This window comes from Papio anubis, chromosome 14 (assembly GCF_008728515.1).
Source record: "Papio anubis isolate 15944 chromosome 14, Panubis1.0, whole genome shotgun sequence".
NCBI classification, from domain to species: Eukaryota; Metazoa; Chordata; class Mammalia; order Primates; family Cercopithecidae; genus Papio; species Papio anubis.
In genome coordinates this window covers 102,858,215-102,885,013 of record NC_044989.1, presented here as the reverse complement: position 1 = coordinate 102,885,013, position 26,799 = coordinate 102,858,215, and the positions used below count along the sequence as shown (strand labels likewise).

The 26,799-nt window shown below is 39.7% G+C and overlaps 1 protein-coding gene across 5 annotated transcripts in view; it reads right to left on the bottom strand.

Moving 5' to 3' along the window:
- Window positions 1-26,799, bottom strand: part of AFF3 (AF4/FMR2 family member 3) — a 599,573-nt gene that overhangs the window by 400,017 nt on the left and 172,757 nt on the right. The window lies entirely within an intron of this gene.

Sequence of the window (26,799 nt, the reverse complement as noted above, 5' to 3'; positions counted from 1 at the left end):
CCGCCTGTCTGGGGAAAGGCTTCCAAAGAGAACTTACCTAAGAGCTCTCTTGGTCATGGTGACCATCAACACAGAAGGCCAAGGATGGTTAGCCATGAGCCTGCCTCAAACTCTCAGTCCGAATACTTCTCGTCTGCCCCTCTGCCCTCCCTTCCTCTTGCTCAAAAATTAAGACTATATCATCAGCTACAGTTTCTTCTCTTATCGCTTCAGATGCCGGTTATTGTAAAATGCCAAGGAGGAACCGCACCGGCTTACTGTTTGTTCCCTTTGCTCTCCTGTGTTTATTCCTAGCTTCCTGCATTTCTGCGTATTGGTACAAATATAAGGCTTTTGTTTGAATTTTGTATTTCAAAAACTATAACAGATATTCATGAGTTTAATTTAACTGTCTACTTACTAGCAGCCACGCTTGTTAAGGGCTGCAATAAACCAACTGAAAAATTAAGCACTCCACTTCCTCACATCCTAAGCAATACATTACTTTAAGAGCCCCGTTATTAGGAATTCAGCTGGTACTCATACCAGCAGCAGCAGATCCTAATGACTCCATTTGGTATTCATACAGATGTTATCATGTATCACGCCCTCCACTGCCATCAGAGAATCATTCCCATTCAATGTTTTTTTTTTTTCCCCCTAATTCCCTGTGTTTGATAAATAAGCTGATCATCTTTGCTCTGCACAATAAAAGAATATTAAATTCAGGCCGAACGAATGCATGGCTGGAAACACAAAAGAAAAAAACCTTCATAGGTCCCAACACCAAAAGACTCTGACCTATTCCTACTACTCCAGCCAGCTGATTCTTAGGCATTCTTACATTTCTGCATGCCATTCTAAATGATGCGAAGATAAAACTCTCTAAATTGAATCTTAAATCTTAAAATGTACCAAACCATAACTACCTTTGACTGTTTATCATGCCAGATATTCACTTGATCGTCTTAAGAGCCCCACGAAGCCAGCATTATTAACCCCATTTTATGTTGGAGGAAAGTGAAGCAAAGAGATTAAGAAACACGCTTGGCCACAGAGCGAGGATGTCGCAGAGCTGGGCTTCAGATTCAGGACTTCTCAACTACCAAGTGGGCGCTTTGGGACCTATGTGTCAGCGAGCAGTGTAACCCCTACCCCTGTCTATCTGGGATGGTCAGTTGTATGTGTCAACGAGGCAAGGCCTCAGTCCCCAGACGTTCAATCAAACAGAAAGGTCATTCAATCCAGGTGTTGCTGTGAAGGTATTGCATAGATAAGATTAAAGTCGATTACAATAATAAAAAAAAAGTCTATCAACAGTTGACTGTAAGGAAGAGCATCCTAGACAACCTGGGTGGGTCTGATTCCATCAGTTAAAAGGTTCTAAGAGCAGAAATGAGGCTTCCCTGAAGAAGAAGAAATTCTACTGGTGGACTTCAACTTCAGCTCCTGACCACACGTTTCTACACTGCTCTTCCTGATGGCCTGTCCACGGCTTTTGGACTTGCCTGCTAGCCCCACAATCGTATAAGCTAACACCTTGCAATCAATCAATTAATCAACCTACCTATCCATATTACATACACACACAGACACACACACACACACACACACACACACAATCTATATACACATCCACATATCGCCTACTGTTTGTGTTTCTCTGTTGGAGCCCATACTGGTACACCATTGAAGAGCTTTTATTGACGACTGAAGAGCTCTCAGGTGCTAACAGTATGCTAGGTACTCTCACCTGTTAATGTACTACAAGTCTATACTGAATGAGCCATATTCTTTAAAATCCACCTCCCTCAACCCCTTAATGACAAGCAATTTTAATTCTAGCAACACGCACGGCTATTTCTCCTTTTGTAAGCCGGGCCTCTTTTCATCCCAATGGAGGTGGAAAGTTACAACCCTTCCTCGTCACACATCTGAAGCCACTTGTGTTTATCATGTCACTGATAAAAAGATGTTAAAATTATGTAAAACTTGTAAGTTGCCTAACACTGTGCCAATTCTGTTCACTGTGTGTAATTTTATTATTTTATATAATTAACAAGTTCATGCAGAACTTAGTCATTCCATGTGCAAGATTAAAGTGAAGTATTTCGAGTATTACCAAAATATTATTCCTTAGACACCAGTTTAGAAAAGCCTATTCTTCTCTTCAGGTTAAATAACCCACGCTTTCTTAATGCTTCACCGTGAATCATGCACCCAGACTTGGAATTACCTCCCCTGCCTGCTGTGGAGCTTTTACTATTCATTCTTTTCTCTCATTCAAAGTAGCTAACATTGCCTTTGGTCTTCTAATAAGTGATTCTGAATTGTTGAGGAATTCTGGTTTTTTTTTTTTTTTTTTGATAGGGTCTCACCCTGTCACCCAGGCTGAAGTACAGTGGCACGATCTCAGCTCACTGCAACCTTTACCTCCCAGGCTCAAGCGATCCTCCCACCTCAGTCTTTCAGTTATAGGTGTGAGCCACCATGCCTGGCTGGAATGCTACTCTTAATATAAAACAAATACCATGTTTACTAATCACATTTATTCTTGAGTTCACTGTATCCTTCTTGTCCCCCTAGAGTCTACCTTCTGATTCTCCCCTTCCAAGCAAAGAGAACCTTGATCCTTTACTGTCAGTCTTGATTTGAGTGAATGAGTGCTAGCCTACGACCACATGATGCGTACAAATTGTCTGGTCTTTAAGAAAACTCTCCACCTGATGCTTGTTTCCATTCAGGTGGCTTATGCTTGCCCAACTTTCTCCTATTTTCCATAATAAATTTTAATCTATTTTGGCTATGTCACCTCCTACCTATTGGTCTAAATCAATAACTGGTCACCTATTTGCCACTGAACATAGTTTTCAACTTTTCACTCATGTCACTGATCAAAAGATGTATAAAAATGACCTTTTTATGTATAGCAGCAGTATGTTCAATCTGAAACACAAAACATACTGATTTGGATTTAAAAGAACATTACTACAATGCTATCCCCCTACCTCAGAGACTATTCACTAAATATTAATTTTATTAAAATGACCATTCAGGAGAAAAGCAATCTTAATGCCTGATTTGAGAATAAGCATACTTCTGTTTAGACAATGATAAAAACAATTCTCCCATTATTTATTCACTAAGCATTGGTAGTTAACATTTTTATTGCTCATTTGTTTTCATTCTCAAGCAGATAGATTTTTCAAAACTAGACTTGATTAATAATTTAATATACTATATTATGTAGTAGCATTTGGATTTCATAAAACATTAAGGAAAGATCTAGATAGAGAACACAAATATGTTCTTCCTCCACTGCTACTGTACTTCATTTTGATCATAGTATGTGCAAAGGTACGCATCAGAAACTTCTAGATGAAAACTGCTGATTATTACAAGGATGCCATAAATAATCTTGCCTTCTGCATCACCGTGTAGTAGTGCAAACAGGAATAAAGTGTCTTGGACCAAAGTGTAAGGAAAACTGTGCTTCTCTAAGCTGCTAAGTTTATATTTAAGGACAATATGACTCTCAAAGCCCTTTGAGTTTCTCTTTTAACTTCAGCTGCTGGGAAGCTCAAAGCCTGTCCACAGACTACTTTTACTTACAATGTAATAATTGCATGAATTTTGATAAGTCACCTTACATCCTCTTCTAAAGAAGGACATATGAATGGCATTGTAGTTTGGAAGGCTAAGATAAATGCAATCATTTTGGGAGCTCTGACCAGCTTTGCCGTTTGGCTGGACAAATCTCGTAATTAGAGCTAACATTGGACACTTCTCCAAACAGGAAATTAGGACTCTACAATTCCTTCCCTCCTATCCAAGGTCACTCTGACATTTGGTGAAGTTTAACTGAAGAATCTTAAAAGAAAGCTTTACATAAAAGCTAAGGAAGGCATAAAAAAATGCTTCTGATTTGCGCACACGTGCTGTGTGCGCACTCAGTGCGGTGTCGTCTGCGTCAGAGCTGCAGGGTGTGGCTTCCTGGGGCGGAGCATCTTAGTCTATCTATTCTGTCAGCTGTCTGATGCTTTCCTTTTGACAGTCGACTGACCTGCTTTGTAGGAAATGTGGCACTACGGGTCTTCATGATTTTGCATGTGGCTACCATACTCACTTCAACCACTGTTTGATCTCTTATTTGTACGTGTCATTTTTTTTTTTATAAGACTAAGCCCATACCAAAATTTAGTACAAGTAGAAGATTTTTGTAAGAAAAATACTTTTCTCAAAATCTCAGAACAAACACCTGGAAATTATGGACCTGCTGCCTCAATAGTTTCAACCGGTTTTACTGAATGTTTGTGTCCATTTAAAGATTTGCACTTTTTGGCCGGGCATGGAGACTCACGCCTGCAATCCTAGCACTTTGGGAGGCTGAGACGGGCACATCACCTAAGGTCAGGAGTTTGAGACCAGCCTGGCCAACATGGCGAAATCCCGTCTCTACTAAAAATACAAAAATTAGCTGGGCGTGGTGGCGGCACATGCCTGTGATCCCAGCTATTCAGGAGGCTGAGGCAGGAAAATCGCTTGAACCCAGAAGGTGGAGGTTGCAGTGGGCCGAGATCATGCCACTGCACTCCAGCCTGGGCAACAGAGTGAGACTTCATCTCAGAAAAAAAAAAAAAAATGCACTTTTTATGCTGACGGACAGGCAGTGCAAAGGATGCGGGTCTGGCTGCTGTCGCAGGTTCTGACCCCTTTGACGTGGAAAAATTCCAAGTAGGAAGGTTTAGTAGTCATTTGGAGTTTCCAGTGCCCCAGGACTCATACTGAACTTTACTGATCAACACTTGAACTGCACAGAAATGCAGACTGTAAATGCAGGTATTATGTATTATTTGCAAAATGGTCCTTTGAAAAATTAAGCTGCTCTTCTCAGCAGCAGCTGCCATCATCTCCCTGAAAGAAGGCTCAGTGGTAAATGACTGGCAGCCCAGGGGCTGCAAGGGAAGACTTGTACCAAAAACATGTGCACTACAGAGACAAAACCCACTACCTGTGCCAGGTGTTAGAGAACTCTGTGTTGTTATGCCATCATGTGAAATTTCAAGAAGAGCTGAGTATCTGCAAAGCAGTTTAACATTGTAAAAGCTCTCGGTGGTAAAGGTTGACTTTCCTGGTGATTCATCAGGACTGTCTTGTTAGGAGTGGCAGAATTTACAAGCACAAAATAATAGCTGGCAGGAGAAAGTGCCCAAATGAAAGAGAGGAATAGAATCCATCTACAGCCAGGACACCATGCCTCAGAAACAGGATTCCTTGGCATGTGGAAGTAATTCAGAGATCAATGGGAGTAATATATTGCTCTTTAGCCCAAAGGAGAACAAGGCTACATTCACACGACTAAGGAATAGTGAGTCCCGATTTCTACAAAAGATTAGCTTATAAAAGGAAGACTGTCCTATTTATTAACAAAAGAACTTAGCATTATTAGAAGCTTAGGGCAAAAATCCACCTTGACCCATGGGAAAATATTTGCCCAGAAACTAACAATCAATTGTTTTACATGTAGCTAAAATTTTATGCTTGATGACAAACATAGTCCATAAATGCCACTTGGTAATTTGCATTGGTAAAAATTAGCCAAAAGTCACACTTAGGGCATATGTGCTTCCAAATACCACATAACTTGTTAAAACATGTCCTCAAATTTACAACTATGTTGTATGTCCCCATTAAAACTCAACAAATAATTTATCTTCACCAGTTAGATTGTGAAGATTTTTCTTCACTAGAGTAGCTTCCATTCATGCAGTGATTTCAAAAGGTCATATTTTTAACCCTAATAAACATAGTTGTAGTTCTCACCAAACGGGCCCTGGAGATCAGAAATCACTAGGATATGAAAGAGACAGAGAGCTACATATTCAATCAGGAAACCATAAATTTAACGAGGCAAAATCTCACAGAGTCATACATCCCCAACTGGTAACACAGGGAAACAAATCCTTAGCTTACTGTTTCTCTATTAGGGATTGATTTCTGCCAAAACTGCATATCCATGGGCAACATAAATTGTTATGGCTACTTTAAGCCACTTAATTTTGCAGTGCTTTGTTACACGGCCATCGCTAACCCAGAAACGCCCTTAAACAAAGAGTGCACAGATGCACGTGAAGGGCTGTCCTCTTTACAGAGACACACACTAAGTAGGACCAAAATAGACAAGAGAAAGGAAAAACCTCCGTCTGTGCCCCAACACACTGTTCCCCACTAACCCCACACTCCATCAGAGCCTGGACTCACAAGCCGTTTACTGTGTTCTGATAACCACTGGGACAAAACCAGTTCAATCTCACCCCTTCAGTTCAGAGGGGAACAGAAGGAAGAGAAGGAAGTAATTTAACGACAAAGAGTGTCTTATTCAGCTCTAGCCCCTACTGTACCTGCATACAGGAGACACTTATATAAAGGACACTTATATAAAGATTTATACTAAACAAATATTGAATTCTAGATAGCAGCCTTGATTTTCACAGTTGTATATGTTAGCAATTTTGAATCTACTTTTTTGTGTATTCTGATACTGACCAAATAAGTAAGTATATTGTGGATAGTGGGAACAAAGTTTCTTATTGTCAGAGAAGGGACTTATAAATGCAGACAGGGAACACTAGAATAAACCCTGTGAAAATGAACTAGAATTGGAGATATCAGTATGAACCCTAGTTTCTGTTACATAGATTGGTAGACAGATAATAGATGGTCGATACTGACGTAGATGCGGACAGATATGCATATGCATATGTATATATGCACATGAAATACATATACAGACTAGCTCTGTCCAATGAATGGGCCTAGAAGACACGACACTTAGGTAGTAAATACCATGTCTGCAATCAAAGGAACCAGGGCTCTCTTGAAAATAGGCTGATTCTAGGTCAGGGCTGTAGAATGATGAAATGATTGTAGCACATCTTGCTGTACTGGAAAAAGAAATAATGAGGAATGATGGGGATGTGTCAAATGAAAACAAGCCAACTTGAAGGAAATCCCATTGACCAAATCTGAGATAATTTGACAAAAAATATATATATATATGAATCATCAATCATAACCTATTGAATAAAATAAAAATCCACGAGTTCATACTGATAAAATATAAATAAGGTAGAAGAGAAAGGTCTTCCTTATAGAGGAATGCCAAGTAATACATGTAGAAATAATGACGCATTTCTGGAAAATCACCATTTGGCAACCACCACTGTATTAATTGATTCTGGTAGGTATCACCAACAAATGCTAAAAGTAGTGACTGAGAGCTTGAAAAGAAGATGTCTACACGGTCTCAAAAAGACACTTATTAATAACTTCGGTGGAGAAACTAGGCAGATCCCTCTTAACCAAGTGATGGCATTCACACCACCAGTAATGGGACAATTCAATGTCACCTGCCTCTGGACATGACGTACAATGAACTGAGAAGGACCAGCATCTCTCCTGGGTATTCCTGCAAAAAAACGTAAAACTTGAATCTAATCATGAGAAAATATTAGACAAACCTAAACTGAAGAAGAGTCTGAAACGCTGGCTTTTATTCTTCAAAGATGTAAAGTTTGTAAAAGACAAAGCAAGCCCGAGGAACTGCTACATATCAAATGAGCCTAAAGAGACATGTGAACTAAATGGAACATGCATGAGCCTGCAGTGGATCCTGGACCAGGAAGGAGGAAGAGCCATCATTAGGACAACGTGAGAAATTCGAAGAAGGTCTGTAGATTATAGCATTGTATTCACGTTAACTTCTGGATTTTGATCATTATATTATGGATATGTAAGAGGATATTCTTGCTTTCTGGGAAATACACACTGAAGTATTTGTTAATAAACATCATGCTGGCCGTGCACGGTGGCTCATGCCTGTAATCCCAGCACTGTGGGAGACTGAGGCAGGCAGATCACAAGGTCAGGAGTTTGAGACCAGCCTGACCAATATGGTGAAACCCCATCTCTACTAAAAATACAAAAAAAAAAAAAAAAAAAAAAAATTAGCCAGGCATGGTGGTGCACGCCTGTAGTCCCAGCTACTCAGGAGGCTGGGGCAGGAGAATCACTTGAACCCGGGAGGCGGAGGTGGCAGTGAGCCGAGATCGCACCACTGCACTCCAGCCTGGGTGACAGAGACTCCGTCTAAAATAAATAAATAAATAAATAAAATAAACATCATGCCTGCAACTTACTCTCCGTAGATGTGTAATACATGTATTACACATACATATACAGAAAGGGGCAGACCAGCAGGGTGGGGCAGGGCAGAGCAACGTGGTGAAGTGTTCAAGTTTAGGGAATCTGAATGAAAGGCGTAAGGGAATTCTTTGACTCTTCTTGCAACTTTTAAGTATGAAGTTCTTATGTCTTAAAATTAGATTGACATAAATTTTAAAAAGGCTCTCAAGAATGGAACAGATTAATGAAAACATTACATATTATCATCTAACAGCAGATAACATAAAAAAAAAAAAAACAGAGCCACATGGATCAATAGGGATAGACGCTGAGAACACGCTGAAGGGAAAGGCAAGTTAGACAACGTCACGGACAGCACAGTACCATTTACGTAATTTAAAACACATACAGGAAACATCACTACATATTATTTACATAAAGATACAAATGTAATAAAAGCCATACAAACCTGGCCTGGATACCTATTCAGTTTCATCATACTAATGATCTCTGCAGTGGGGAAGAAGGAACTGAGAAGCAAAAGCCAGGGAGGGGAGTTCAAATCCCTTTGGAGCCAGGGCTGCCTGACGCAGGCACAATCTGGACGGTCACACAGGGCCTTGAGATTTGTTTAATGCACTGCCTGATGCCTTGAAATTCTTAATAATTTTTTAATTATTAAATTAATTAATCCCACATTTTCATTTTGCACTGGGCCCCATGAATTATGCAGCCAGTCCTATTTCTTTTACTTCTTTCATAAAAAATAACTGAAACGAATTTGCTATTTCTGGGTAGTACACACCCAGGTGTTTACTGCATTACTCTATGCACTTTTTAGGACTTAAATATCTTTTTCAAATTTTTAATTATGGCATTGAATTGAGAAGAACCAGCATTTTTCCTGGGGATTCCTGCAAAAAATATAAAACTTGAATCTAATTATGATAAAATATTAAACAGACCTAAACTGAAGAAGAGTCTGAAATGCCGGCTTTTATTCTTCAAAAAATGTAAAGTTTCTGAAAGACAAAGCCAAGGAACTGCTACTTATCAAAGGAGCCTAAAGAGACAATGTTAACTAGATGGATCTTTTCTCAAGTTCACCTTAAGGTGTTACTGGAGCCTGTGGTGATAAAACTGGGAAAAATCCCACAACAAATCAAAATTCAGCATTTCAAAGTGGGGTGGCCCTACACGAGGGCTCAGTTAAAAGAAAAGCTCTCCGCCTGGGACAGTCTTCCCTTCTGCAAGGCCTTGGCATTACTTCTTCAGATATTTTCTTTAACTCCTCATCTGTAATCCCTCCCGTCCTGCCTGGACTATCACTTCATCCCTCACCCTGCTTTAGTTTTTGCACAGCATTTACTACTGTCTAAAAGTCTATCACTTATTTATGAAGTTATGTGTATTTTATTCTCCCTCATCAGAACTTGAGCCCTGGGAGGTCAGGGGCTCTACAGGCCTCGCCTCCTGCCATGTCCACAACCCCTAAAACAGGACTTGGCACACAAGACATCGAATATAGGGTGAAGAATTGAACTTAGGATGAGAGGCAGAGACAGAGAGAGACTGGCAAAGACAGAGAGAGGCCTAAAAGTGTCCATCCTTTTGGAGAGAGCTCAGAGCAAGATCTTCCAACAGGTTCTCCAACGGCCTGCAGTATGCAAGCACAGTACAACTACAATCAAGAACCAGCAGGCCAGGGGCACCCCGGTTCTGGAAAATCACAGTCTCCAATCACATTTGAGCACACGTATCATGGTAACACTCCCCAGGCAGAATTAGGAGCCACTTCTTCAGCTGCAGCGGCCTCCCTAGGTCATCAATTCTGGTCGTCTCAAACTTCACATCACAGGAAGGCTGTGACCGAATCTCATCCTCATGAGGCCACGAGGCAAAGACACCTACAAAGATGAGGGCCTGATGCTTAAGGGCGGGGATTCCTTGGCATCTCCTTGGTGAGGCTAGGATTGCCAGAGATCTCTCAGAATATTTGTACTTTCTGTGCATCTCTGCTCTTGCTCATGCTGTTGTACCAACAGACTCAAACTTCCCTCATACACTTGCTGTGACGACTGAGCCCACTGTCCAGGCAGGGTCCTGGCAAATGGGGCGAGCTGGTTCCTGGCAGATAAGGGTTTAATAAAGGGACTATTTGCCTACTCCATTGCAGGGATATGGTACGGCTCTGTCTGAGGTTAGAAACAGAAGGGTAGTGACCACCCTTTGGACTGAAGGGCCAGAGCCCTGAGGCTACTAGCAGGGTATCTGGGGAAGAGGAGAAGACCTCACTCTTCTCCCTCCCTCTGGTCTCTTGATACTCCTCATTGGCTGAACCCACCTAGAAGCCAGAGGGCAAGAGACCCTGATGTGGTACCTACAGTGGACTTCCCTGGCACAAAAGGGGATGGGGGAGTAGATCCAGGAGCCACCAATAGAAGAGACTCTGCATACTCACACTAACACTTATAACAGGGAGTATGGATTCTACCCCTTTTGTGAGTTCTGCCCTGGTTTCCTGTGTGCTCGCCTTGTCTCCCTGTAAGAGCTTAGATTCTAGGCTCGTCAGGGAAGATGAACAACCCCTAAAGAGCTTATCATATAATCACACATCATATCATAGAATGACAATAATTTAGTGATTATATAATAGATTACTGGATAGGCTGCCAGATTCTTCTATATTAAAAAGGACCCAAAAGTACGAGAATTTATGATATTCTGATAATAGTGATAGCAGTGGGTATCTATCTCATTAACAGTAGCCAGAATTCTACACAACTAATTTACATTTCTACATAGGGTACAGCATTACCTAGTAAGAAAAGTAAATGATGGAAAATAGTTTGCTATTCGACAAGGAAACTGCATTATTTGCCCCGCAAACAGCACACAAAAAAATTCTGTTGGGTATTTATTACATGGCCATTATATGAAAATATTACAGAAATAAAAATCCTAGAAAGAGAAAGAAAATCTTCACAAATTCTTATGGGCCCAAATGGTAATATGCTAGTGCACAATCAATTCCGACAGAAAATAAGGGAAAAGAAAAAATCTTGCTTTTTTCTTTTAGTGTAGTTTTCTAAGGGGAATAAATAATTCACTATTCCTTCAACCAAGAAATTCTCTCTTATTATTTAAAAATATTTACTGGTGGCAGTTACAAAATATGGTGGATTTTTTTCCTGGCTTGCCCTTTGTATTGTTGTATATCTTCTGATGATGAGAATGGTAACTCAGAAGTCATAAAGAAAAGTTTTTTGAAACACCATCTTGCTTTAGAGACAGGAAGGAAAGGGTAATCAATCAAAGTTTGAAACATTCTGGGAATATCTTGGGCCACTTAAAATAATCTGAAATAACTTAAATTAGACTAATTCACATCACCTTCTCTGTTCTTAAAAACTCTCCTAAAAACAGGTCCATTACCCCATTCCTAGTTCTGCAGCACTCCAGAAGGCAGAGTAACAGATCAAGTCACCACTTGCGATGTTCAGGTCCTGCCTTCCATAAGGAGAAACGTCTGCTCTCCTGACAGTGTTTGTAATACTAATTGCTCTAACCTTTAATTCATTAACAACGTTGCATTCCTTTATTCATTCATTCTGACAACAAGTATTTATGAGGTGAGACAGACCTAACGCAAATAGGTATTCAATGACGGTTACACTCAGTGCTAACCTAAAGGCTACCTCACAGAAGTGGTAATTAAGTATGAAGAGTGAATACTAAAACCCAGTGAAAAACCAAAACCCAGCAGCAGCAGCCTCTCCAAATGCAAACCTTTCACAGGTTTTAATCTCATTTTCAAAGGTTGTGATACAAATGAATAGCACCAACAAAATTCAGTAGAAAAAGTTTCGCATGAAGACCGAACTTGGATATCTTAGCCTCTTTGTCATTCAAAACCATTTTTGCACAAAACCATTATATTCCCCCATCTCCCCATAGGAAAGGTGATTTCATCAGGGGCATGAAATGCCTGGCTATCCTCCTTTAAAAAGCAGGCATTAATACCAATTCTAATCATTATTGTTACTGCTTTATGGTACATCTTAGGTTACTGTCTCATTTTTATGAATATAGACAATAATCATTAATTCCCCCCAGTGGTGGTATAGATTCATCTCCCTCCACTGCAACGTTTTCCCTCATAAAGGACACGGATGGAAAACATTTGGGGTACCTAATTCTTCTTTTATGGATGATCCATGAGCATAAAACTATTAATGTTTATCTCTTAAGTGTAATTACCGTATTTCCCACATCAATGCCCACGGCTGAACACATCAATTAAAACTAGATGTATAATTTTCATGTTTCAGATGAATTTAATTATGTGAAGAAATCTGTTTTATGCCCTCTTGTCTATGTATTTCTGGAGGTGTTACTTTGCCAATTCTAGAATGGGTTGTGTGATGTGGGATGGCTCCTTCTATGAACTAACCCAACCCTCCAGGCCGCTGCCATAAAGAGCAGAGAAGCCATGACTGTTCAGATTATTTTATGTTGAACAGGCGAATTTTGTTCATTTTTAGAAAACTGATATTAAGTTCAACTTACCTACAATATTTTTTATTAAAAAGTATTCATTACTTAAAAAGTATTTCATACTAATTAATCTCTTTGGTTCCCTTCCTAACCAACTGGTAGTTCCTTTAAGACAAAAGTTAAAAAGCAATACAGTTCCCCAAATTAAACCAAAAGTATGTACAAGAAAAATAATACAAATAACAGGAAATAAACGAAACAACTGAAAAATAGAAAACAAATTAACAAAGCCAGAAGTCAGTTCTCTAAAAAGCCTAATACAATTGATGACCATTTGGCAACACTGATGAAAATTTTTAAAAAGAGAGAAAACCATAGTTACCAATATTAAGAATAAACCAGTGAGTATGACTACAGATTATACAAAAATTAAAAGTATGAGGGAATGTTGTGAACAGCATTATGCCAGTATATTCAACAACTTAGATGAACTAGAGAAATTCCTTGAAAAATACAACTTACCAAAAAGGACACAGAAAGAAATAGAAAATCCAAATAACTCTACATCTGTTTAAGAAACTGAATCTGAAATTAAACAAATTCCCAAAAGAAAACTCCAGGACTAAAAGTCTCCACTGGTAAGTTTTTCCAAAAAATGAATAAAGGAAATAATACCAATCCCACACAGTGTCTTAGAAAATAAAGGAGAGAACATTTCCCAACTCATCCTATAAAGTGATTATAATCCTAGTACTAAAACCAAAGACATTATAAGAAAATTACCAACCAAAATCCCTCATGAGCACAGATGCAAAAATCTTTAACAAAACATTATCATCTAGAAATATATTTTAAAAATAATACACCACAATCAACTAGAGTTTATTTCAGGAATTAAAGGTTTGAAATCAGCGTAGTCCAATACATTAACACATTAAGCAGGAAAACTCATGATCATTTCAGTAGATGCAGGGAAAGCACTGACACATCCATTTATGTATTTAACATAACCCAGTTGTGATACTACACCCATTTATTCTAAAAACTTTCAGCAAACAAGGAATAGCATTTGCTTAGCCTTTAATGCACATCTAGAAAAAACATATAGCTAAGGGCACTTAACAATGAAATTTTAAATGTTTCTCCCTTAGGTTGGGAAGACAAAAATGTCCACTCTCACTATCTTTATTCAACACTGTATCGGAGGTCCCAGACTGTACAGTCAGATAAGCAAGAGAAAAATCGGTGTACAGATTGGAAAGGAAGAAGTGCAACTCTATTGTTGATAATGTGTATGTAAAAAATCTGAATAAATCTACAAGAAAACTACTAGATCTTATAAATGAATTTAGCGATGTTTCAGAATACAAAGTCAATCTATTAGCCATAAAAATTGTTAAAAATGCTTTTTACAAAAGTATGAAAAACATCAAATACATACTTAGGGATAAATTTAATAAAAGACATGCCAACTTTTTATCCTAAAAACTCTAAAACATTACTGACTGAACACATAAATGGAGGGATATACCATGCATACATGAATTGGAAGACTCAACAGTGCTTAGACGTCAATTCTTCCCAAATTGATCTAAAGACTCAGTACCATCCAAGTCAAAATCTAGCAGACTTTTCTCAAAAGAAAACACATAAAAATACAACTTCAAACAGTCATAGACCTAAACATCAAAGCTAAAAAATGTTATTAGAAATAATGAGAAGAATGCACCAACTCTGTAACATTCATTCTTCCTAGTAACCCATAACTGCAGTCTCATCACGAGAAGAATTTCAGATAAACACATATTGATGGTTATTCTACAAAATTCACAAGAGTAGTCTTCAAAAGTGTCAAGGCTATAAAAGATAAGGGAAAACTGAGGAACTACAACAGATCGGAGGGCACTGAGGAGTCATCACAACTAAATGCAATGTAGTATCCCAGATTGGATCCTGGAATGAAACAGGACATTATGGGGAAAATTGGTGAAATCCAAGCAAAGTCTGTAGTTTACTCAATCTACTGTAATGTTCATTCCTTGGTTTTCATAAGTGTACCATGGTCATGTAAGATGTTAACATCCAGGGTAGCTGAATGAAGTGTACGTAGGTATTCAATGTACCATCTTTGCAACTTTCTGTAATTTTGAAATTATTTCAAAATAAAAAGCTTTAGAAAGAGTTATTAGAATGAAGGACACATTTCTTAGAACACAGAAAGGAATAAATGTGAAAGAAAAATTGGACTTCATCACAATTAAAAATGTCTGTTCATCAAAGAGTACCATCAAAAGAATAAACAGGTAAGCCATGGAATGAGAGAAAATATTTGCAATACATATATCTGACAAATGACTTGGATCCAGAATATAAAAAGCACTCTAGTACTCAATAATAAAAATTAGCAACAGCACTATAAAAGATAGGCAAGGCCGGGCGCGGTGGCTCACGCCTGTAATCCCAGCACTTTGGGAGGCCGAGGTGGGCGGATCACAAGGTCAGGAGATCGAGACCATCCTGGCTAACACGGTGAAACCCCGTCTCTACTAAAAATACAAAAAATTAGCCGGGCATGGTGGCGGGTGCCTGAAGTCCCAGCTACTCAGGAGGCTGAGGCAGGAGAATGGCATGAACCCGGGAGGCAGAGCTTGCAGTGAACCAAAATCCAGCCACTGCACTCCAGCCTGGGAGACAGCGAGACTCCATCTCAAAAAAAAAAGGCAAAAGATTTTAAGAAATCCTTCACAAATGAAGATAGCAACTGGCCAATAGCACACAAAAAAGTGTTCAACATCTTTCCTATGTGGGAAATACAAATTAAGGCCACAATGAGATATCAACACTCACTCACTAGAATGAATAAATGAAAAAGACTAATAACACCAACTGTTGACGAGGATACGGAGTAACGATACGGAGTAACTGGAACTCTAAAAAACTACTGATTAAGTATGTAAGATGGCATAATCCCTTTGGAAAAATCTTTGGGAGTTTCTTTAAAAGTTAAACACAAATCTACCCCATAACCCAGCAATTTCACTCCTAGGGGTTTATACAAAAGAAATCAAACCATATATCTACAAAAATTGCTATACTACAATATTCACATTCATTTTATTCATAACAGCCCTGAACCAGAAATAGCCTGGATTTCCATCAACGGATCAACTAACTATGGTTTATTTATATAGTGGATTACTATTTAGCAATGAAAAAAAGAATTACTGATGCAGACAATGATACGGATGAATGTCAAAAATATTAGTACTGTGCTGGATAAAAAGAAGTCAGAAACTTAAGGCACATACTGTACGATCCCATTCCTACAAAATTCTAGAGTTAAGTAAAGGACAGTGACAGTAACCAGAGCAAAGCCTGCTTCTGGGGGCCAGGACAGTGACTGGAAAGTGGCATGGGGGAGCTTTTAGGGGTGATGGATATGTTCCGTGTCTTGATACGCATTCATCACAACTGACTGAAAGGTGCCTTTAGTAACTGAACATTTCACTGCATGCAAATTATACCTCAAAGAAAGTAATACCGTTTTCAAGAACTAAAAGAACCATTATAAGATCTTCTCAAGTAAACATTTGAGAAGTGTTTTTTCCTTCATGCCTAGACTCTTTTCTACCTCTGGGGCTAAAATAAACCTCACAGTTCCAGGACTCCGGCCACTCCTCTGCTAACAGTAGTCTACATCTATTTTCTACCCAGACTTTGGAGCTCTCAGCCAGGGAAGGCTGCTGTGTGTCCCTGAAATGCTTCTCGAATGTGGTATACTCCATTCATGCATATACCATTCATTCAGGAGCAGCAACTTTCTAAATGTTTCTCATATTACAAACTTTAAAAAAGAATAGTAATTTCTGCCCTGTACCACCTTTGGAAGACCCGAAAACCACCATGCCAAATTCATTATGTTTTAAGCTAAATCTTCCTCACCCCACAGGAAGCACAGCAGTACTGAGTTCCATCTCCATTCTAGATTAGAAACACTGACGAAATTTGAAGACAGGACAGAATTGGGGTTCTCTTTAACCTCGATCTCTTCAGACCACATTGCTCAAAGTTGAATGGCTCCTTAAGAGTTACTAGATTTTGTTCACAGAGTGTTGATAAGGTCTGAATCTGTGGTACAGATTGAATTTCTATATATTAGCTATATATTAGTTAATTTCTATATATTGGCTTTCAATGTTGAAAAGCATACTGAGTAGCTGGAAAGAAATAGGCTCTGGACTAAAGAATCAGCAAGTATTTTCTTTCTTTCGCATTCTACCCAAGTACTCTCAAGAGCCACAATTGCAAGTTCTACAAACTTCAGAGTAAACTTGTATTTATGCAAAAGGATCAACGAAAGGTGACCAGGATCTTCTGAAGTCTAGCTGGATACAGAGTGAGATCCAATGAATTCGCTCAAAAGAAATACAGCGCAAAGCAACAATGGTTGTTCAAAATGGCAAATGAACATATTGTTAGTTCTTTCCCAATAAAAATTCAATTTTTCTTTGTGAAAAAAAATTCCCAAAATAGAAAAGTTCTGTATCCTTGGTTTCTGACATTTAAGGAGGCAAAAAAAGAAAACAAAGAGAACATGCTATGGCCTACCACAATACGCATGCTCCAAACATATTAAATATTGGCTGCCTCTAGACAGTCACGGTGTATAATTCACTTTTAATTTTATAATTATTACAATTAAACAAAGGTAAAGAATAAAATCAATAACTACCTATAAAAGATAGGAAAATCTCACTTTAAGAAATATCTCTGCTTTCTGAGTATAGAATGGACACGAGAGAATCTGAGCAGACGACAATGCAGTCTGCTGGGAGTGAACCTACCTATGAATTGGCCTGCTAGACATGACCCTGAAAGAGGCATCAGACATTTCTCCAACTTAAGCTATTCCCATGTGTATTATAAAACTCTTCCCTTGAGCTCACCTGCCCTGTCCTTTCCAAGTCTCAATGAACAACCAACCTTCAGTGTTCCACACTGGACTGGGGGATTCGGAGAATTTCCCAAAAGATATGATCCCTGTTGTGGGGGGTTAAATTATTTTGGAAAACACATAAACAAAAAACATATACACAAAGACAACAATGTATATTCTCTCCCTTCATTAAACACAAATCTTAAATATCCTTCAAGGTTCCACTTGTACGTCAGTTCCTTTGAGTTGTTTTCCTGGAGTCCCCAAAGAAATGAACCCTGCTACCCATATTACGATTAGCATCTTTGTTATAGCTCTTACTTATAATTCATGTCTGAAATATATGCAGTAGGTTCTAAGTTCTTCTCCAGTCCTCTCAGAATTTTTTCCATGGTGCTTAGCATAGCAGCTTGTATGCAGTTAGTGGTCACCAAATAACAGTTTTGTTCCCAATCTTTTCATTTAAGTCTGGAGTACGGAAGAGGGCTGTCATAAGGAGGAGGGTTAAGGAGTAGAAATCCTGCTACTAATTACCAGCACCATTATCCAGTCTGTCACATTACTTATAAACTCAAACTTCCTTTTACCTTTGCTTATTGCAATGAATTCAACGTCGATCTGGAAAAACTGACATCATGAGGTCAATCTATCACGTGCTATGCTGCAGATTTAGGAATTATTAAAATGACATGTAGAACTCAAAATGCTATTTCATCAACTTAATTTTCCTGTGTCCACACATACCAAAAGGGATTTATTATTATTATTTTTTTTTTTTTTTTTGAGACAGGGTCTCACTCTGTCACCCAGGTTGGAGTGACATAGCTTGATCATGGCTCACCGCAGCCTTGACCTCCTGGGCTCAAGTAGTTCTTCCACCTCAGCCTCCTGAATAGCTAGGACCACAAGTGTGTGACATCATGCTCAGCTATTTTTTTACATTTTTTGTAGAGACAGGGTCTTACTATGTTGCCCAGGTTGGTCTCGAACTCCCGGGCTCAAGCAATCCTCCTGCCTCAGACTCCCAAAGTGCTGGGATTACAGGTGTGAGCTACCACACCAGACCCAAAAGAGAATTTTTATTTTAGAACTACAGTATGAAGTATAAATTACTATGGTTTTTTTTTATTATTATACTTTTTTTTCCTTTTGCTCACACTGATTTATTAAAATGCATGTCAAGCTTGACATGGATGATCAATCATTTTTTTCAAGCTTACTAAGGATATTTTCCTACAAAATAAGTATATAAGTATGTTTATATGCAAGCCCTTCTAAGGAATGATTCTCATCATCACAGATCATGATCTAGGAATTTCTGTCAATTACTCTTGAGCTCTTTGAGTCTTCGTACTTTCGGCACATGGCACAGTGCCTGGCACATAGTAGGTACTCAGTCAAAGTTTGTGAAATGAGTACTCTGCCATGAGTCTTGGGCAGATGAAAGAACAACTCAAAAGTGAAGACAGACAGTATGCTGAACTCTCAGCCATCTGCTACCATGGAAATATCTCTTTACATGCAGGGGTCAAGTCCTGGCCCTCACTGAGGCTGTCTGGGCAGAGCACGCTGTTCAGAAGTCAAGTGCAGGTGGAGGGTAGGGATGCTGCATACAAGAACATGATTGAAGACCCAGTCCCTGACACGGGCTCAGCACAGAGCAGACATTCAGTGAATGTTCAATGAAACCGCTTATGTTGTTCTAAAGCCAACAAGCTGAGCTTCCATTCCCAGGGAGTTGCTGTACTATAGGGAGTCAACCAAGGTCTCAAAACTATGGATCAGGAACCAATAATGTGGAGATATAAGTTGATGTCCCTTGCAACTGTGTAGTCTTTGCAGGCATTTTGATTAATATCTGAAAAGGCTGCTCATAGTTAAATGAAACCATCATTTAGCAAACATGTATTGAGCCCCAATTCAACTATTCAAGGAGCTGAGGATACAAAAATAAATAATCTGCAGACATCAGTACTCACGTAACTCTCAGGCATGGGGTTACAGCTGTAGCATAAACCAATGAGTACTATACCAGAATCTAAATATACACGCCTGGAAGGGAAAGGGAGAGCGCTAGTGAGACTGCAAACGCAAAGTGCACATACAGGGGTGCAAGAGCACAAAAGATATTTAAGCAGTGCCATTGCTCCCACCTGCCCTTCTCCCCAGTAAGCACGCACACCCGAGTACACTGGAACAAGAGCCCAGGGCCTGTTAACTCCCATAGTCAGGCACAGGTTCTTTATGCTTCTCATTTCTCTGCACTGAGCTGGATGCTACTGTTTAAAGATACAAATTTTTTATACAACAAAGCCTCCAAACTCAAACCACCTACTTTATGCATTATTAATTTATACATATACATTGCACATGCATACATACATACAGGACCGGGTAAATTAGAACATGGATTAGCTGTTTTTTTTGTGAGAGATTTAGGGAGCCTCAAGGACAATTTCGACTAAATGTGATTTCTGCTTCATACCCTGAGTATGAGTCTAATGGTTCTGTGGAACATGCAAAGTGCTTCAGAAGCACAGGACCTGGTGGAAGGTGCAAGCCTGCCCTGCCTGGGAGGTTGCAGAGGATTAAGGATGGTCTGTACTGTCATGATTCAACAACCTCTTTAAAAATACCATATATGCTTAGCAATGCTTCTGTTGACCTCTGTCTGGAAGCCTCATTTCTTTCCTCTGCTTATGTTAACAGATTAAACAATTTTTTTTAAAAAAACATAATTTTTTAAGTAAACACAATCAGGATTTTGCCCCCAAATGTAAATCTCCAAAAAAATCTGAACAGCAGCATCAGAGCCAGGTGATGCCAATCCTGGTCTACTTCTACTGTGCCTCCAACTGAGTCCTGCAATCTCACACAGGCCCAGGGCATAAGCTAATGTATAGGGTGGTCCTAGAATTGTTGAGAGCCTGGACTCCTGCCTCCTTGAAGGAAAGGATGTGAAAACTATACTTCGGATATCCCTGCTTCTCATCATGCCCCTACTTGCACAAGCCAAAGCTTGCTTCAAGTCAAAAACTTAAGATATGAGCAATTAAAGAATTTTCCAAAGGCTTCTAAGTGAGTCAGAAACAATCCAGCCACAGGGCCTCTCCAGGGTACTCTTAAAAGTACTAAGTGTCATGCACACATATGTGCATTGCAGCACTATTCACAGTAGCAAACACATGGAATCAACCTGAATGCCCATCAATGATAGACTAGGTAAAGAAAATGTGGCACATATACACCATCAGACACTATGCAGCCACAAAAAAGAATGAGATCACGCCCTGTGCAGGAACATGAATGGAGCTGGAGGCCATTATCCTTAGCAAATGAACTCAGGAACAGAAGACCAACTACCACACGTTCTAACTTACAAGTGGGAGCTAAATGATGAGAACACATGGACACGGAGAAGGAAACAACACACACTGGGACCTTTCAGAGGGTAGAGGCAGAAGGAGGGAGGGGATCAGAAAAAAATAACTAATGATTACTAGGCTTAATACCTGGGTGATGAAATACTCTGTACAACAGACCCTTAAGATGCAATTTTACCTGTGTAACAAACTTGCCAATGTACCCGAACTTAAAATAAAAGTTAAAAAAAAAAATTTTAATACTAAATGTCCTAATCAGAGAACCATGAATGTATATACTGAGAGGCCACAGAGCACATGGGAGACTGATATGGTTTGGTGGTTCTGTGTCCCCACCCAAATCTCATCTTGTAGCTCCCATAATTCCCACATTAGCTCCCATAATTCCCACAGGGAGGGCCCTGGTGGGAGATGACTGAGAAACAGGGACAAGTCATTCCCGTGCTGTTCTCATGACAGTGAATGGGTCTCAAGAGATCCGATGGTTTTAAAAACGGGAGTTCCCGTGCACAAGCTCTCTCTTTGCCTGCTGCCAACCACGTAAGATGTGACTTGCTCCTCCTTGCCTTCTGCCATAATCGTGAGGCCTCCCTAGCCACGTGGAACTGTAAGTCCAATTAAACCTCTTTCTTTTGTAAACTGCCCAGTCTCGGGTATGTCTTTATCAGCAGCATGAAAACAGACTAATACAGAGGCTGTTTCATGCTTTAGAGTCTACATCGCTACTGTGGGGTAGATGTGCTAATATGGGAAGGGAAATTAAAGTTTAAGACTAAATAACTTCATGAAAACCTCAACACAGCACGTAAACAATATTATGTAAGTTTTTAAAATATATAAAACATTAAGCCAGGGGTTCTTCCTTGAATACAAGTTCAGGGAAGCTTGAACTTCCTCCTTGAATACAAGCTCTTTGTCCTCACAGACAACTACAAGGGAAAGCTGTTATTTCCAGGTCATCTTCACAGCACATACTCACCTAATTACATTTCTATAACTAGAACGAGTTGTTGTTCTAGTAAACGCTGTTTTCCAGTGTCAGGTGCAGCTTGAAAGCTGCTATGGATGAAAAACTCCTCCTTCAAAAGCTCAGTAACTGTCTCTGTGTAAATTAAGTTAGGTTCCTCTTTTTATCATATCATTTCAGTAAATAAGGCCAGTTGTGCTCATTTGTCAACAGGAAACACAGAAAGGAACCAGAAAACAAGATGCAGCTCCCCAGGCTGGTCTTGGCCACGTGCTGGGTAAGGTAATACCATGGCTGTGGTTTGAGACCACCCCAACTTCAGATCACTTGAATGGAGAATTTTATCATCTCAACTCGAAGGGACCTGTCAAATTAGTCCAGGGTGAGCTCAGACCCACTCTCTTGGAGTGGCAGCAGCCTTTGATGATAACAACACTGACCGCACAAACACCACACAGCAGTGTGCGACTCACACATCACAGAAACACTGCGGGAGCCACACTTTCGGGTCTAGAAGGAAATACTGTAGATTAAAGTCACCTTTTAAAGAAGTAAAAACTGAATAATTGAGATCATTTTAATACATTTTGGACTATGATTTAAGAAATGGCATGGGTAAATGAGAGTAAAAGCTCAGCAAGGTGAGGCTGGGAGTTCGAGACCGGCCTGACCAACATGGAGAAACCCCATCTCTACTAAAAATACAAAATTAGCCAAGCGTGGTGGGGGACACCTGTAATCCCAGCTACTCGGGAGGCCGAGGCAGGAGAATCGCTTGAACCCAGGAGGCAGAGGTTGTGGTGAGCCAAGATTGCACCACTGCACTCCAGCCTGGGCAACAAGAGCGAAAGTCCATCTCAAAAAAAATAAAAATAAAAAATAAAAAAAAGCTCAGCAAGGGAGAGAAAACTCAGACTCATTACATTACTTAATCAAAATTAATAAAACCTGTGGAGCAACTTAGCTCCAGCAACAGAAAGAACCGACTCATCCCTTTCATCAGTAACTGCTTATCTTCTTCATTTTAATTTTATGTTGATGTGCTTATTTATTTTTATTTATTAATGAATCTAGTTTCTTGTTACCCTGGACTTCCCATATTAACAATCTGAATAAACAACCTTATTCAAAACGTATCTTTTCACCAAAAAATGTCCTCTTAGACAAAGCAGACTCTGACACCACATTGCCTTGCCTTCACTTGATTTAGACTCCAAGTTCACAGTGCAATAAAGTACAAGGCAATTGAGAAATTTTAAAGCAAATGTGTTTTGGGTACAGCATTTTACAACCAAAATAGCTTTAAAATGGCATTTGTGAACAACTGAAGAGGCTAGAATGCCAACAAATATCTGAAAATGAGCATGACATTAAAATACAGTTTGACATGTTCAGTGAAAGAGAACTGGGGGTAAACGCACCATCATACATTTTGAATTTTTAGCTTTTTCTTTAAAAAAAAAAATGTGTATCTGACTTCTTCATGTGTTACAAACTCAGGAAAGCAGACAGTCTTGGGATATTAAAATAGATAAAGTGTTTTCAGGATGAGATGGAGACTGCCACAGAACTGTACACAAGCATCTCTCTAAACTTAAAGAAAACACTGATTCCGGGCTAAGACAGTGTTTACGGTGTAGATAAAGTCTACAGGATAAACTCGATTTATCCAAATCCTGTGCCTTCCAGCCAAGAAATTATAAAAGAAGACTTTGTAGAATGAAGCAAAAAGTCATACTTCCTTTCCTAAGGATTGCAACCTGTTCACAAGACAGGCAGAGCTGAACAGCTGGTCTCCTTCCAGGGCTCCAAGAAATGTGAATTCCAAGGACAAGGTAGCCCTGAAATGCCTCCCCATGGGAGCCTGCACTGTCAGTAGTAAGCATCTTCAAAGTGACTCTGGCAGGTTGGTCTCCTCAATCACAGAGTTCAGACAGAACCCTGACACCAGCCACGTGTACCATGCGGTCATTCGAATGTGTAAGGAACTTGTTTTGAGAGGAGAGAAGAAAATTCTGTAGTAGGTGAGACAAGCCTCTCTCTCCTGCTCCTTCTCCCTTTCTTTTTCTCTCTCTCCTCCTTCTTCTCTCCCTCTCTCCCTCTTTCTCTCTCACACAGTTCCTACATTTCCGCACTGTGGGATAAACCAGGCTTCTGATCAAAGGCAATCTGAGACTTGGGTTCAAAAGCTTTGAGGAAGATTGGTACCTGCTACGCAGATGGGGAGAGGGAAGAAGAGACTAGCCTAGGGGCTTTTATATTTCTTTAACGCATCAGCCATTAATGGGCTAAGTTTATCACTGGGACCCAGAGAGCTAGTCCCCAAACACGAGCTCAAAATGTATGTATTTTCCAATCCATGGTTTTCAAGGACATGTTCCATTTCTATGAGGCTCTAATGAGATCTGAGAGATGTACATATTTTTTAAAGTCACATTTAAAATGGCTCTCACAGCACATCTGGGAGCAACTTAGTAACTTGTCTAAGCGCTCACATACTGGAGTTCCGACAACCGCCAGCTTCAGCCTTAGAATTGAAATCCACAGACCCAGTCTGCTTTTTTCAACTCTAATCTTGTAGACGGTTCATAGGTTTAAGACATTAAATAACCATGGATTATCATGACTCCAGAATCAGTTGGATTTGTGACAAAAATCAGCAAAATGATGAAATAAATGTAAGGACCTTCTTCCCATCTCATTACGTTGGTTAGTTTTTGCCCCACATGGGATGGGTCAGGACTTAAGAGTCATTCGTTCAAAGAACAGTTATTGAACTCACACCACTCCCTGGACAACGTCAAGAGAAGTGAGTGGTTCTCTCTGCAGGAAAGCCAAAGTATTAGGTTGGTGCAAAAGTAACTGCAGCATTGCCTTTAAAAGCAATAGCAAAAACAGCAATTTCTTTTGCACAACATATGGATCTTTTATTTAGGGAGAAAAAAGGTATTATTGATCGATATGGCTAGAAACAGACTGGACCTTTGTGGGTGTAAACCCAGAAGGGCCCTGGTGTTGAGGTGTTGGAAGAACACTGATGGATTCTTTTTTTTTTTTTTTATATTAACTACTTAAAACAACAGTTATTGATAGGGTACTGTTTAGAGATCACTACGATTCCTTTGCAGTTATTTGATATATAAACCTACTATAGGCTGGGTGCAGTGGCTCACGCCTGTAATCCCAGCACTTTGGGAGGCTGAGGCGGGTGGATCACCTGAGGTTGAGAGTCTGAGACCAGCCTGGCCAACACGATAGAACCCAGTCTCTACTAAAAATACAAAAATTAGCCAGGCTTGTTGGCGGGTTCCTGTAATCCCAGCTACTCAAGAGGCTGAGGCACAAGAATCACATGAACTCGGGAGGGAGAGGTTGTAGGGAGCCGAAACGGCGCCACTGCGCTCCAGCCTGGAGTAAGACTCTGCCTCAAAAACCAAATCCCCAAAACCCAACATACTACAAGTGAAAGGAATCTGCATTGTAAGGTTTGCTATGTGCCCCGGTCTGCCCACAGGAACCCTGAAAAACAAAATGTTAAATGGCACAGCCTTTGTAACTGCAAATGTTAGGTGCACTGACCTTCCTTAATACAACACTGTGATCACATATATCATGGTATAGATCAAGCTTGTCCAACCCACAGCCCATGGACGCAAACAGCCCAGGACGGCTCTGAATATGGCCAATACAAATTCATAAACTTTCTTAAAACATTATGAGATTTTTATGCAATTTTTTTTTTTTTTTTTTTTTTTTTTTAGCTCATCAGCTATTGTTACTGTTAGTTTATTTTGTGTGTGGCCCAAGACAATTCTTCCTCTTCCAATGTGACCCAGGGAAGCCAAAAGACTGGACACTCGTGGTATATAGATGGTATGGCTCATTCTCCTCATCCTTCTCTGAGAAAGGGCATTTCAGAAACTATTTCTCCTCATTCCAGATTTTATGCTGATTAAAGAAAACAAGATTTGCACACAGAGCATCCTCTAGTTATCTGGGTAACAGACAAAGCCATGAGAATGTTCCGCTCCGTAGGGACCATCAGTGCCAATGGCCTTCTCCACAGTGCATCGACCCCTTCCCCACAGCAAGCTTGGCCAGGGTCCAGCCAACCAGTGCTGACCTCCTTTGCTCGGGGAGGGCGCTGGGCCTTGCATACTATGGCACCTGACACGCTCCACTGCAGTTTTGTTCATCTCTCTCTGTCCAGTTAAACTGTAGAAATCTGGAGTGTAGAGACTGCGTCTTGAATTCATCTGTGTCTGGCACATGCAAAATACTCCTCAACGTCAGTTCCACTCTCTTAGGATAAGAACATGCATTTTCAAGAGTTTTAACAACTACAGAGAGGTGGCAAGGTAAACAGTTTCCACGTGACCCCGTAGACTTCTCCATTAATCATAGTTTCCAATTCACTTTTTCGTTGTGCTACATAGATCTTCTTGTTCGATTCCTGATCATAATGTACAGTTTCAATAATATGGTTTTTTTTTTTTTTTAATTGATGTTAACTCTGCTCCTAGAAGCTGCACTGCAACAAAGTAATTTCAGAGAAAGGCAAACTGGATTCAGTTTTCAGATAATAAATATATATGTGCATAATTAAAACAGATTGATGTTTCCAGAAAGGAGCATGATGGAATGAAGAAGGTGGTGCAGGACGGCTGAGCCCTGTGCTATTAGTGATGAGTTTCACCTGAGATCTTTTTTTAAAAATAAAAATTTAATTTCTCTTTCTTCGAATTCTATGAGATCTCTTTCAGACAAATGCAACATTGGACTTGGGGATTACTTGGGAAAAGTTCCTTTGAGAACTCATCAAGAAAACAAGGAGCTTAAACTTGAGGCATAGT